The sequence below is a fragment of the Podarcis melisellensis genome (genome assembly GCF_964234715.1).
Source record: "Podarcis melisellensis genome assembly, chromosome: 9".
NCBI classification, from domain to species: domain Eukaryota; kingdom Metazoa; phylum Chordata; class Lepidosauria; order Squamata; family Lacertidae; genus Podarcis; species Podarcis melisellensis.
The window spans coordinates 54,264,083-54,279,705 of NC_138541.1; the positions used below are offsets into that span (position 1 = coordinate 54,264,083).

The 15,623-nt window shown below is 44.4% G+C and overlaps 1 long non-coding RNA gene across 2 annotated transcripts in view; it reads right to left on the reverse strand.

Moving 5' to 3' along the window:
* Window positions 1-599: 599 nt before the first annotated feature.
* The window catches only part of LOC309377427, a 54,439-nt gene continuing 39,415 nt past the window's right edge, over window positions 600-15,623 (reverse strand). Inside the window, exons 3-4 of one of the 2 annotated variants that reach the window (XR_014171559.1) lie at window positions 1,102-1,168; window positions 600-840 (exon numbers count right to left, since the gene is read on the reverse strand). This is a non-coding gene — a long non-coding RNA (uncharacterized lncRNA). Of the gene's footprint in view, window positions 1,169-15,623 lie in introns of both variants that reach the window. The other variant, XR_014171560.1, reaches the window with a different exon arrangement.

The window sequence follows — 15,623 nt, forward strand, 5'->3', positions numbered from 1 at the left end:
CGTGGGTTGTCAGCACCTGGGGCAAGGCAAGTAATTTGCGCTCCCTAACCTGTGGATTTACGCCCCCTAACCCGTGGATTTGCGCCAGACAGATCTGAATGTAGAGAGAAGGCAAGAGCATATTTCTAAGCCATCCATAAGTCTGTGGCTTTATATCATATCTTGGTAAGGTGCTCCATCAATATAATAAATAAAATCAATAAACATAGGGCAGTGCAAATAAACACTGCAAATTGTAGGCTTGCTAAGTTCCAAACAAAGCCCATTTACAGACTTCTTCTGCAAGTTAGGTAAAGGTAAAGGGACCCCTGACCATTAGGTCCAGTCGTGGCCAACTCTGAGGTTGCGGTGCTCATCTCGCTTTATTGGCTGAGGGAGCCAGCATACAGCTTCTGGGTCATGTGGCCTCTGGCAAACCAGAGCAGCGAATGGAAACGCCGCTTACCTTCCCGCTATTTATCTACTTGCACTTTGATGTGCTTTCGAACTGCTAGGTTGGCAGGAGCAAGGACCGAGCAACGGGAGCTCACCCCATCGCGGGGATTCGAACCGCCAACCTTCTGATTGGCAAGTCCTAGGCTCTGTGGTTTAGCAAAAAAAGTTTCGCCAAAAAGCAAACAAACCCAGTTAAACGTAGAACTTGCTCTGCAGACCTCAGCTTCTCTGCAGAAAGGTTTGATTCTGGATGAAAGCAGAGCTCCCTATACACTTTTGGCTTCTGTGCAGTTATGACAAGCAGGGCAAGTTCTGCTTAGACAGGTGTCAGGTGACTACTCCACAGCCTTTCATGACATCACAGAAAATGTAGGTGAGCATTTCTACTACTGGCTGCTTTCACTTCTAAAATGGAAAAAAAGTGAGGTTCAAATTAAACATTATGTGGGGAAGCCACATTTTTCCAACCTGATTAACATAGGAAACCTATCAAAAGGTGCACATGGGTGAGTGGGAAAGATATTTCCTCACCCGACCCAATGCTTCCCTCAGCTTCATTGCTCCAGGTATTTTTCTTTCCATCTGCATGATGGATCTTCCTTCCTTTTCTGTCCCCAGACAGGAACTATAAAACAAACAACATCAACAACGGATATTTCTGCCTACCTTCACTCTTCATTTTGACCTTTTCCTGTTTTGATCTAGGGAGGCTCACTTGCACAAAATTTGAATCCTGAGGATGTCAATGATATAAATAATCATTTTCTTCACTAAGCCACAAAGTTAATACTTTAATGCTGGGATATGATACCTGTTATTTGGCCACACCCTTAACATCATCTGCTCTGGAGCAGCTTTGGTGGCCAAAAAGGATTGTCTTCATAGTACAGTCATACGCTTCAGGTTGTGTGATTTTGGGTTGTGCACCACGCCAAACCTGGAAGTACTGGAATGGGTTACTTCCGGGTTTCAGCGCTTGCGCATTCACAGAAGTGCCGAATCGCGACTCGCGCATGTGTGGGTCGCGGGTTGAGAACGTACCTCCTGCACAGATCATGTTCGCAACCTGAGCATCCACTGTATTGGAACATGTTTTCCCCTCAGTGGACCTCTAGGTTAGTGGTATGCTAAATATTTAAGGATGTGTGGGATGTTAGGGGATGGGTAGTAACTTTGGTGAGGGACATGTTGTGCTCCTTCTGGGGCAGTTTGTCCAGCCTGCACTCAGTTCTCACCAGTGGCTCCTAGAAGCATACGGCAGTGGCCACACCCCGGGAATGGCTTCTACTGGCCAGCTAAACCAGGTAAGGGTAGCTGATTAGGGACTTCCCCTGCATGTGAAGAAAGGCTCCAGAGGATTGAGCTGACGAGACCAATAGTGGGTCCAATGGTCAAGAAGGCAGTTTCTGCACGTGCTTTAGAGGGAAGTGAGGACAGAAGAGGAAGTGAGGACAGACATCAGCCTGCAAAGGTTGCCCATCTAGGAGAAGGAAAACTCCAATCTGGGCATCCACTGCCTTGCAGGATGTCTTCAGGAGAGGAAGGGGCTAAGGAGTAAACCCTCCACAAGTCTGGAGTGGAATCCCTAAGATGGTTAGACGGCACCTTGTATGTCTCCTCCTGACAACTCCTGAACTGATGCCAAACGTATTGCTCCACTTTCCTTTGGACCACATCAGTGAGTGGATGTCTTGTCATATCGGCAGCCCAGGACTTCCATACACACTGCTGAGGCTTGTGCCCTGAGGAGATCACTTCACCCCCGGAGGCACACTCTATTGTCTTTTGAGGCAGACAGATGTCAAAAAAACTCTAAGGACATGGTTGCTTATAATCAATGCCATCTTTCTAGTTATATACAGCATGATTTTAGCTGTCTTTTTGAGCGGTGACTGCATTGTTACTTGGATTACTTTGCTGTTGCCCTTCCTTCCTTCCTTCCTTCCTTCCTTCCTTCCTTCCTTCCTTCCTTCCTTCCCTCCTTCCCTCCTTCCCTCCTTCCTTCCTTCCTTCCTTCCTTCCTTCCTTCCTTCCTTCCTTCCTTCCTTCCTTCCTTCCTTCCTTCCTTCCTTCCCTGGCCTTTAATTTATTTTAGAGGCAGCCAATGTGTTGCCCTCTGGATGTTGCTGGACTCCAACTCCCATCAGCCCTAGCCAACATGGCCAATAATTGGGGGATATGGGAGTTGAAGTCTAGCAACGATTGAAAGCAACCCTGGGTGACAGAGATGGTTCCCAGGCAGTTGCTTAGCCAGGCACAGCCTAGGCATAGGCTTGCTTTGCTTCAGAAAAATGGTGGCCTCATATTGCTCCAGACCTTCCCACTTCAGGTGAGGAGGAGGGTTGGTGAATCACTGGGCCATCAGTATTGTTCTGTGGTTACACTTTTGTTTAAAATAATAATAAAAATCTTAGTGAGGATAAAAAAATTGTACATATGAACAGGTTACATAACCAAGAAGAGAGATTTTATCACAAGGGCCAAGTAAAAAATGAATGATAGCATGTACTATTTGACCAAGTTAAAAATAAACAATTGCGTGTACTGTCTTGAGTAGCTGAACAACACTTTACTTTCCCTTAGGTTCTAGGCCCTATGTTTTATTTCTACCTCTTGTCCTTGTGACAAATCTGTTTGATAAACTCCACTTACGCTCTACTGGAAGGCATCTTTTCTCTCAGATCCCTACTAAAAAGTAAACAATAAATTTCATTGTGACGACGTTTGCAACATTGCTCAGGAGGTGTAGCCTTGAAGCACATTACTGGACGTAATGTTCTTGTTGTTCACTTGTAAAGGATTTGTTTTGCAGATTTCTCTGCTAACTGAGTGGGTCCTGCCCTCTCAACAATTTGACTAAGCTTTTCTGCTTTATTTTTTTAACATTCTTGGGATCATTACCTTCTTTAGGTGATTTCCCAGACCTCCTTTATTTACTGTCACTGTCATCAATAAAAAAATAATCCTGTTTTTAACAACATTTTAGGCCAAACCTGTGGTGTAATTTTCTGTACTCTGATTGTTCCAGTTCATTGAATAACACACACAGTTGCAAAACTCTTTATGCAATATGTTTTATAAGACACGGGAAGGAAAATATATTAGAAGCTAGTGTGGGCAATCTTGCCATAGACTACTAATATTATATTCTGTCCAATCCTAGACATATCTACTTGGAAGTAAGTCCAACTGTCCAAAGCAGAAATGCATAGGATTGCAGCCTTACAGTGCAATCCAATGTATTTTTACTTGGAAGTAAATTCAACTCTGTCTTAATAGCCTGGCTCCCTAATAAGCATGTTTACAATTTCAGCCTTACAGAACAATCCTTTGTGCATCTACTCAGAAGTAAATCCCACTAAGTTTAATTGTACTTACTCTCAAGTAAGTGCGTATATCAGCCTTCCCTTGCTTCATGCCTCTTGTTTCAGATTATAACTCTTGTTATTCCCTGCCAGCATAGCCAATGGTTAGGGGCGATGGGTGTTGTAGTCGAAACCATCATTACTATTCTACTGAAATCACTCCTTCCCAAGGCTTTTTTACAGCTGGAAGTCCCTGGAACTCACTTCTGGTCCCTCTCAGGTGGGTGCCATTGCCATTCTAAGAGACCAAGGGAGATGGTCATGGTGAGGTCAGGTACCTCTTTTTCCAGAAAAATAGCGCTGCTCCCTCCTTTCCACTCACCAGATCAGTCATCTTTTAAGAAGGAGTGTTGCCTGTTTAGGATGTGTTTTGAGTTTACACATAGACTGGCCTTCTGGAGTTGACTATTGCTCCACATGAAGTTCACCCTAAAGCCCACCTAACTCCTTGCATTTTAGGAGACCCTTGGTGGTGGTAGGCATGTATTCAGTACAGTGGTACCTCGGGTTGAGTACTTAATTCATTCTGGAGGTCTGTTCTTAACCTGAAACTGTTCTTAACCTGAAGCACCACTTTAGCTAATGGGTGCTGCTGCTGCACTGCCGGAGCACGATTTCTGTTCTCATCCTGAAGCAAAGTTCTTAACCTGAAGCACTATTTCTGGGTTAGTGGAGTCTGTAACCTGAAGCGTATGTAACCTGAAGTGTATGTAACCCGAGGTACTACTGTATAGTGGTACCTTGGGATGCGAACGGGATCCGTTCCGGAGCCCCATTCGCATCCTAAAACGGAACGCAAGATGCGACGGTGCGTCTGCACGCGCGGGGGTCGTGTTTCGCAGCTTCTGCGTATGCACGTGACGTCATTTTGAGCGTCTGCGCATGCGCGAGTGGCAAAACCCGCAAGTAATGCGCTCTGTTACTTCCGGGTTGCCGTGGAGCGAACTTGAACGCGCTCAATCCAAAGCACATTCAACTCGAGGTGTGACTGTAGTCTGTGTTTGCCGGAGCTTGAGTCTGGACTAAGGATTCTGAGCCCCTGTGTTCTGATTTGATACATGATATCCAGTCCAGGATTTGGGCCTCTGCCATTGGCCCTTAAACTCTGAGTTATGATTCGCAGCTTGGAAGTTTAGATAGCCAATCACGTTGGGAGTGGGAGTGGCCCAGGCCTTCGGAAATGTATATAAGCAGTTGCTTTGCCCCTGTTGTCTAGTTCTGTTTGTTCAATAAAAGTTCTTGCTGTGTCTTGCCTCGTGGGAACCCACCTACACTTCAGTAGGCAACCTTGTCTTTCAGGGACGCTTATCTGCCACTTCTGATTTTGTCGCTAAGCTTCCAGTAGTTCCCCATTCCCCGCCCAGAGTTCTCTGAAACACACTTTGAAGGCCACCAAGTGCACCAATCAAATTTACATATTGCAACACCTCAGTAGAAGTGCTTTTATAACTGTCCTGGATGAAGATTACAATAGACAATGCACAGTGCAGGGAGGAGCAGAATTGCTTTGGCAAGATCACCATCCTAAGGTATTAATTTGCACATCTGCAGCCTGCTCGTGTGCTTACACACTGCACTGTACAGGCTCGTACACATGTTTGGGGGAGGGGAGTCCTGCTTTTATTGCACAGCAGAGGTACCATTTGCAGTCATGATCGCATCCCTCTCCATGGCTATTCAATGTGTGTGCATTAGAACATCTGAATGGCACTATTTTTGTGAACGTTTGAGAACTTTAAATGTAAAATATAGCAACAAAAATATTAAAACGTGCCTATCAGGGTTGATTTCTTCTTTGGGTGGTAAAGTCATCTGAGGACTCCTGAGACACCTGAAACCAGGGCCCCACCCTGCCTTTAGGACAGAAAGTTGGCCATCCTTTAATTCACCTTATTATCATATTTTCATTGCCGTGGATTTTCTCCAAGCACCGAAATGCCCCGAGCAATCTCCGACAGATGCGGACAGATTCCATTCTCAGAATGCATTTCAGTTCCTTGGCCATGCTTCTAAACTGACTTTTGTATACTCTTTCAGTGGTTCGAAGCACCGCCTTCCTTTGGGCTCCATAACACTGCTCAAAATTTCTCCGCACATCAACACAACCATGCTCTAGTTTTGCTCTCATTTACTGAGGTTTGCACAGGAGAACAGCTCAGTGGATTGTGACTGCATTCTTATATGCACTTTCTCTTCCACGGAATTCAGTGGGGTTTACATCCATGTGGACCAGGCACCCCCAACCTTCAGGCCTTCCAGATGTTTTGGACTACAATTCCCATCATCCCTGACCACTGGTCCTGTTAGCTAGGGATCATGGGAGTTGTAGGCCAAAACATCTGGAGGACCACAGGTTGCGTGTGCCTGATGTAGACACACACAGGACTGCAGCACAGATCCCTCTCTGAAACATAGAAGTCTATCCAATTGGACAACAGGAACCTGGTCCTTTTGCTCAGACTCAGTCTTATAAAATTGTCTTGTTTAATGAGGTGGCAGTGGTCAGTAAATGCTGGCTATTTCTAATCTTTGCTAACCAACTCTGTGATTATTTTTAATGAAGAGCAAGCAAGAAAATAAACAAACACATTTTTTAAAAGTTATATGACCTCCCATTAAGATACTAACCAGAGTCCTTTCTCTGCGATTCTGCACTGTCTTTTTTTTTTTAAAAAAATTATTAAGTTTTCCAATTTAACAATCCAGTAAAGGCCACATTAAAGACATTCCGAATTATAAAATAATTTATAGACTGCACTGTCAAAGATTCTATGGATAGCAACCAGAGAAAAGGGGTTTTAAAGTAATGGCATCATGACTACTGAATGCTCTCGCCAGGGTTGCTCATTTGTAACTTAGGCTGGTTCGACACTGACCTGTTTAACATTATTTCCCCCTGTTAGAATGATATTAGATATATCATTCTAAAACATCACAGGGCATACTTGTTAATTAAAATGTATTTTTTAAGTTTGATTTCCCCTCCCCAACAAATGTAAAGTAATATCCGGCCACACCATTTCCCAAAATGCTGTTTCTTTCCTTGTAGCTGATGGCGGCTTGCTCTGCTCCACCCTCTTGGTGTCACATTTTAATTCTTCCTTCCTGAAGAAGGAACACCCCCCCTCAAATAGCATTGGAGGGGAGTTGGCGTTTGAATGCAGTAAAAAAACTAAGCAAAGGTAAAACACTACATAGGGACATATGAGCAGTGTTTCACCAATATAGCAGCATAAAACGATTAAAAATTAAGCGATAAAAAAGACAAGGTAATAACGCATTATGAACATAAAAAGCAGAACGTCATGTGTCCATCTGCATTATCAAAACCATTCCTTAACGTTAAAAACCGTGCGTATAGATCCACCCTTAGTCTGATAAGTTTCCAGACAGCACACCAAAGGCTTTCTAACTGATTAGAAAAATATCAATGCTGCTGTTTTACGGCATCATTCTGTACACTAATAGTGTTTTCAGTTCTAGGCATGCTGTTCCTGATTAAGCCAAAACAGCATTACCAGCAGCAGGCAAGGGGGGCAGGAACCCCAAGATGCGTGTGTGTGTGTGTGTGTGTGAGAGAGAGAGAGAGAGAGAGAGAGAGAGAACTTCAGCTGTGAGGCTCGCAAAGCAGTTCAGTGAGTTCAGAGCATGCTGTTGATTGTTGCGAGGGAGGAATGGAACAGAGTGTCTGGAATTCTGAACACTGTAACATTTAGGAGGATGCTTTAGTAAATTATTTTATTTTGGCATGCCTGCTACAACAAGGTCACATCTTGCAGATGGTCTCACTCTGTGTGAATGGAGAACCTGAAAGCTGCAGTGCATCTGAGTTTGATTTGCCACCACCAAAGGGAGAGAACTAGTTCACATCTCTTGCATAATGCCGATGTACTAGATTAGAGAATCTTATTCCTAGATGTTTCCTGCAGTGTATAAAAAGCCTGCTACTCCGTTAACTACCAATTTAGCTCATTCTGCATTGCTCCTTCACTTCCAATCCTTTAATTGGTTTATTGGTATAATCCTTTCCACACGCTAAGCATGCAAAAAGTGGACTGGCTGATAAAGTCAGAGGCTACAGAAACGGAAACAGAGCCATGGAGGGAGCTGTTATTTTGGTATGCGGAGAGGCTAGCCTTTAACCACTTGAGCAATTTTACATGCAACAGAAGCATGTTGCAGTTGTTACTCGCTGGCTGTGTCGCATCCAGATTCTTTCCTACAAGTAATAGCTTTGCACTGATGAGCACCACATTTCCCAGTCCCTAGAACTGAAATAGTTTTGGGCAGAGAAACTATAATTCTTTCTTCGAATGCAAAACCTGCAGCAGTGGTGAAGACGGAGCCAAAGACAGGCATAACCTAACGAGAGATGGAGCCAGTTAATTCTAATTTTATCCCCATCTTCTTCCTCGTTGAAAAATACAAGGCCAACACTGAGATGAAGAAAGAAAAGCTGAAAGGTAGTGCCATCCACTTGGCAGGGACGGCAAAACTGCCAATTTATTATCCATTAAAGTTATGGCAGCAAGGACAAATAATATGGTGCATACACAGCATTGGTGTATGATTTTTGCCAGCATTTCAATGGTTGCAGAGGCATTGCCTATTTCTTTAGTTATGAAATACTATAACTATGTGGTACAGTGGTTAGATGAAGGTGTGCCAACCTTTTTGGGCCCATGGGCATATATGGAAGCATAAGAAAACTTGTGGGAGGGGGCACCTGCCACAGTCCCACATGCCCCTTATGTCAGGAGCGCATCCTACTCTCGAGTAGGACCCTGGCAGAGACACATGCCCAACTGGCATGTTTTCTCCCTCCTGGTCTTTCGTTCAGGAGCTTCAAAAGCTTTCCTCAGCCCAAACATGACAGCGACCAATGCCAACAGACATCGGCACACTTAGGGATCTGCAGAGTCTTCGCAGCTTGTGTAACAGATCTCAGCAACTCAGCATTTTGGCTAATCTACTTAATTTACATATAAACACACACGGAGTACTGCAACATGGCCCCCTCTCTCTTTAGCATCAGACAGCAAAGAGAGAGAGAGAACAAAGGACAATACAGAACAAAGTAATACAAACATCCTGTCTCCCGTCACTTCCCACTTTGTGGAGTCAAAATATACACCGTCATGTGATAGACAAAAATCCCATGACTGCAATCATGGAGCAGGAATTCTAACACCTTACTGTCCCTGCAACTCCCCCCAGTGCAACCCCACACCCCAACAAACACTCCCAGCCACCCCACCCCCTGATACAGAACCTCCTGCAACCTTGTAAACAGCCCCACACATTCTGACACACCGTCCCTCAGCCCCCCCCATACCTTGACACGCGTACACCCACAACCCCAATACTCTCCTGCAACCTCACACCCCAACACACACTAACTCCACACGCTCTGACAACTCCCATACCCCTAACCCTACGTACCCAGACGCACACAAACCACAACTCAGAAATAACACATTTAACTTACATAAGGAGCCTACAGACATGGGTCAACTCACGGGCAGATTTCTCTTGCAATACAGTAGGGCTGAGTTACTTCCTAAGGCAATGCAGGAGAAAGACAACAAGGGGCATCTTGGCTGGTCTCAGGTACTCCCTTCCTCCCCACCTAGATTTGGGCCTGAAAGACCAAGGAAAAGTGTGGGTGCATGGAAGATAAAAAAAGGCTAAAAGACCCCTGGACAGTTAAGTCCAGTCAAAGGTGACTATGGGGTTGCGGTGCTCATCTCACTTTCTGGCTGAGGGAGCCAGTGTTTGTCCACAGACAGATTTCTGGTTCATGTGACCAGGATGACTAAACTGCTTCTGGCGCAACCAAACACCCAACAATCTCGCTTGGACTACTGCAATGCAGGGCTACCTTTGAAGATGACCCAGAAACTACAACTAATCCAGAATGCGGCAGCTAGACTGGTGACTGGGAGCGGCTGCCAAGACCACATAACACCGGTCTTGAAAGATCTACATTGGCTCCCAGTATATTTCTGAGCACCATTCAAAGTGTTGGTGCTGACCTTTAAAGCTCTAAACGGCCTCTGTCCAGTATACCTGAAGGAGCATCTCCACCCCCATCGTTCTGCCCGGGGGTGGACACTGAGGTCCAGTGCTGAGGGCCTTCTGGCCGTTCCTTCACTGCGAGAAGCCAAGTTACAGGGAACCAGGCAGAGGGTCTTCTCGGTAGTGGCACCCACCCTGTGGAACGCCCTCCCACCAGATGTCAAAGAGAACAATAACTACCAGACTTTTAGAAGACATCTGAAGGCAGCCCTGTTTAGGGAAGCTTTTAATGTTTAACAGACCACTGTACTTTAATACTTTGTTGGAAGCCACCCAGTGTGGCTGGGGAGACCCAGCCAGATGGGTGGGGTATAAATAAATTATTATTATTATTATTATTATTATTATTATTATTATTATTATTAAGCCAGAGTGCATGGAAATGCTGTTTACCTTCCCGCCACAGTGGTACCTATTTATCTACTTGCACTGTTGTGCTTTCAAACTGCTAGGTTGGCAGGAGCTGGGACAGAGCAATGGGAGCTCACCCCATCGTGCGGATACGAACCGCTGACCTTCTGATTGGCAAGCCCAAGCGGCTCAGTGGTTTAGACCACAGGAAACTGTAAGCACATTACATCACACAATATCCTTGTTGATCATGGGGCATGTCTCTTAAGCCATTAGCCTTATCTTCCAATTTCCTTGCTTTGTGGGGCTTGAGCCATAGTAAGATAGCCTTAACTCCGGTCTTAAACTGGTAGTTTTTTAATCATTGACTTGTGCCATCAATGTACCTGGTGCAGTAACAGGGCTAAAGAAGATAGGACCTTGGTGAAGAAAACCTCCTCTTCCTCTCTTCAAATGAGCTACACTGGCTTTATTTCCCAATTCATTAATCTGAAAAGGCTACTTCCCTGTTAAGTACTGTGATTATGTAGTTTTTTCTGAAGCCTCATCCAGTTATATTCATATTTAATGATGAGTAGCCCACCGTTAACGGGATGTGGGTGGCGCTGTGGTCTAAACACAGAGTCTAGGGCTTGCTGATCAGAAGGTCGGCGGTTCGAATCCCTGCAACAGGGTGAGCTCCCATTGCTCAGTCCCAGCTCCTGCCCACCTAGCAGTTTGAAGGCATGTCAAAGTGCAAGTAGATAAATAGGAACCACTCTAGCGGGAAGGTAAACAGCGTTTCCGTGCACTGCTCTGGTTCGCTAGAAGCGGCTTAGTCATGCTGGCCACATGACCCGGAAGCTGTACGCTGGCTCCCTCGGCCAATAAAGCAAGATGAGTGCCACAACCCCAGAGTCGTCTATGACTGGACCTAACGGTCAGGGGTCCATTTACCTTTACCTTTAGCCCACCGTTAAGACGTTATTGTTTTGCCAAGGTATAAATGAATCACCGTTTGTATCTTCAGCTTCACAGAAGGCCTGTGTTATTTGTCGTCCTCGAGTCTAAACAATTTCTGCTCGTGGTTATAAAATATGCTTATGCAATGCAAACCACCAGCCTGCTTGAATCCTGTTTAAACTTGTTATGTTTGTGAGGCTCTTGCCGGCGTCCTTATCCAACTCTTTGCTGTGTTCCTGCCAAACTTTTAAAATATGAAGCACAGGCCTTGCGTCCCAATTCTGCAGAATGCCAGTTCTGTCGCCACATGTTGGCAGCGACGTATTTATCTTTGTACAAGGTTTTTTTTGCAGCAAGGTTTACTTCGCAATCCTGTGGAAAACCACCCCCACCCCCATTTTATTGTGCTGTTTTGCTCTTTTCATAGCAACCACTAGAATAAACCAGATATTTATATGGTTCGGGGAAGAACAATAAAAACAGAAGAAGTATTCATCTCAAGTTTTAGGTCATAAAGTGCATTACTGAGTGAAATCAGGCCAGCGTACACACAGCACATTTTTGTTTTGAGGAGGATATTTTATTTGGGCATCACTCATCTGTCCTGGGGTGTGGTTCCAGAGATATTGGGATAGGCTTTTGAGGAGGACAAGGAGGTTCCTGCTGGAAGTTGAAGAGGACACTGATTGGACCATGGTACAGAACAACTAACAACATTTACTTATTTTATTTTTTAAAATTATATTTTATTAACTTTCAACAGTTTTGACACATGCAATGGTACCTCAGGTTAAGTACTTAATTCGTTCCGGAGGACTGTTCTTAACCTGAAACTGTTTTTAACCTGAAGCACCACTTTAGCTAATGGGTGCTGCCGCTGCGCTCCGCTGCCAGAGCACAATTTCTGTTCTCATCCTGAAGCAAAGTTCTTAACCCGAGGTAATATTTCTGGGTTAGCGGAGTCTGTAACCTGAAGCGTATGTAACCTGAAACGTATGTAACCTGAGGTACCACTGTACAATCAAAACACAATTTCATATTTTCTCTTATTTTTTTGACTTCTCACCCCCTTTCCCATGGAGTTGTTTTTTCCCTTCTGCTGCCCCCTATCTCCTATCAAATCATAACCACAATATTATAATCTAATTTGGGCTCTCAAATTTCAGCAGTGCCCTGTGTCACGCTAAAATCCGTCACCCCACCCCCGCTTCTCATGCTCAGTTCTACAGCGTTGTTGTGGCGTGCCTTGCAGGGTGGTGCTCAGTGCAGCCAAACTGGTCACACTACCCTAAAACCATCTCTGTTACCTATGACTCTACTGGCCTATTTCCACCGGGCCTGCGAGGGTGACGAATGAGTCTACTACTGCTGACCATCTTGCTGTTAATCCAGAAAAACCTGCTGCTCAAAATGTCTAGACACTATCAGATTCGGGTGTTTAAGAATTTTTGTTGGGATGGGATCAACATTAAATTTCCAAGATTATTATTTTTTTTGCTAGAAGCTGTTCTGAATTATGTGGGTACCTTGATTTTCTTGTACATTTTTGCTGAGATGTTTTCACCAGCTTATTGTTTAAGTCTATTTAAACGTTGTCATTCCTGTAACTGTTAGAGCAAATTGTGCAATTTATTTATTTATTTTATATTGTAAATTGCCTTGACTTTTGGAGAGGTGGATTACAAAGTGATGATAATGATACATTGCCTTGATCAGATGTCAGGTGAAGCTTGGGAAGCCATTTTAATCAGAGTTATTTCTGCCACATGAAATAATAGCTCTACAATACCACCTTGTGCAATGCACTTCTTTACATGTTTGTTCAGAAATATTTCATATTGTGTTCAGTGGAGGCAAAGGTGTTTAGGATTGCAGCCAAAGTTTCTGAAAAGTTAGCATCTGATACAATGCCTTAGGAACATGTGAGGGAGCAGTTTGGGCTCTGTTGTCAGTTTGGCTTGTGTAAACCATGAGTAAATCCATCTCCTCTGTCTAATCTCTCTGAAGAATCTCTGGAACACAGTTACTGCAGATTGAAAATTATCCTAATATATTGCCCAACTTGAATTACGCATAATTGGAAGGTTTGGTTCCACCACAATTAAAAGCTCCTAACTGATCACCACGAAGGAACACAGGTGGTGCTGTGGGTTAAACCATAGAGCCTAGGACTTGCCGATCAGAAGGTCGGTGGTTTGAATCCCCGCAATGTGGTGAGCTCCCATTGCTCGGTCCCTGCTCCTGCCAACCTAGCAGTTTGAAAGCACGTCAAAGTGCAAGTAGATAAATAGGTACCGCTCCAACGGGAAGGTAAACGGCATTTCTGTGCGCTGCTCTGGTTCGCCAGAAGCGGCTTAGTCATGCTGGCCACATGACCCGGAAGCTGTACGCTGGCTCCCTCGGCCAATAAAGCGAGATGAGCGCCGCAACCCCAGAGTCGGCCACAACTGGACCTAATGGCCAGGGGTCTCCTTTGCCCTTTAACTGATCACCACAGTCTGAGTAGGTAATGAAACAACAACAACAAAAGCTACAACTTCTAGAATTCCCTGGGAAGAGAGATTGATTGTTAATCCACTCTTGCTTGCTGAGGGGAATAAGAGTGTCCTAAAAACTCGCAGCACCCTTAACAAATTACAGTTCCCAGGATTCTTTCAGAGAAGCTATGGGTGTGAAAGTGGTGTAATAGTGCTTTAAATAGGTGGTGCGGATGTGCCATAATAGCAGAATTATTGTTCCCAGGATGTTTAGATGCACATATCTTCTTTAATTCATTACTACTTTGAGACCACTTCTGTCATAGGCCTTCTCCACTTTTAACAATGGAAAAATGGCTGGTTGATTTTTTAAAAAATGGTTTTCATGAATTATATTAACCACTATTTTTATTCTCAAGTCTCTCCTTTTCACAAATCCAGCCTGATCATTTTTGACATATTTCCCCAGAAATGAATTGATTTAATCTATTTGCCATCATATTATTCATAATCTTATCAATACCTCCTCAAAACCTCCTCAGTATTGATCTATCTCAATGCAGTCAGTGTTTAAGCTGCTCCTGTTTCTTCTTTTTCTGCCCTAGCTCTGAGTTACTGGATTATATTTGTGTAAGTGCTGACACCTAGTGGTGCTTCAGTTCTATTAGGAAAATGTTCTTTTCTTTTTAAAAAGCACAGGCTTGGTAGCTGCTACCCAGTGCCAGATTTATGTACAGTGGTACCTTGGGTTAAGTACTTAATTCGTTCCGGAGGTCCGTTCTTAACCTGAAACTTTTCTTAACCTGAAGCACCACTTTAGCTAATGGTGCCTCCCGCTGCTGCCGCGCCGTCAGAGCCCGATTTCTGATCTCATCCTGAAGCAAAGTTCTTAACCTGAAGCACTATTTCTGGGTTAGCGGAGTGTGTAACCTGAAGCGTATGTAACCCGAAGTACCACTGTATAGGCCATGGGTAGGCAAACTAAGTCTTAGGGGTCGGATCCGGCCCAATCGCCTTCTAAATCCTGCCCCTGGACGGTCCGGGAATCAGCGTGTTTTTACATGAGTAGAATGTGTGCTTTTATTTAAAATGCATCTCTGGGTTATTTGTGGGACATAGGAATTCCTTCATTTTCTCCCCCCAAAAATATAGTCCGGCCCCCCACAAGGTCTGAGGGACGTGGACTGGCCCCCTGCTAAAAAAGTTTGCTGACCCCTGGTATAGGCTAAGTAGGCTGAAGCCATCACCATGCATGGAAAAAAAACCACCTACACAATGCACTTCAAAGTACACAGTAGTAAGTGATTTTATTTTGGATTTCCCCACTTTCTGCTTTATCTATGGATTGGGAAAATCCTAAATAAATGGGGGTGGAGTGTGGACTCCCACTTGGATGAGGACAATGTTGTGTGGTCAACATGCAAAACAGGCACATGTGGGATGCACTGAACCCACTAAATTTCTGTGTGTGCACAGCCAAAATGACCCAAATTAGGCTGCTGAAAGCTAAGAAGGAGTGGACTTTTGCATGAAGGAACTGTAAGCTCAGTTTGGTTCCAAGGCTGGAGACAAATTTCTATGCTCAGTGCTCAGAGGCCCCCTGTTGTTTTAAATTTTAACTGCATGCCCTTTGCAAGTGGTTTGGTTGGTAGATTGAAATACTTTATTGTCACTTGTACAACGTGTATACAGTGAGATTACACATTGGGAGCTCAGAGCCGCAGCGTATGAACACGCCACCATCTTGGAACGGAATCTGATCAGCCGGGATTCTGGTAAAAAACAAAGTAGATCAAGCCTGCCACCCCTGCGCTGTTTATAGGTGAAATATACTCGGAGTTGAGAGTGGATTTCATGCTCTTTATTTAGCTCATAGTGGTGAGGAGGAATGGAAGTTCCCCCATAATGTCTGCCTTATATACATTATTTACACAATGGGCCCCACGTGATTGGCTAATTCCGGGATTCTCCTGTA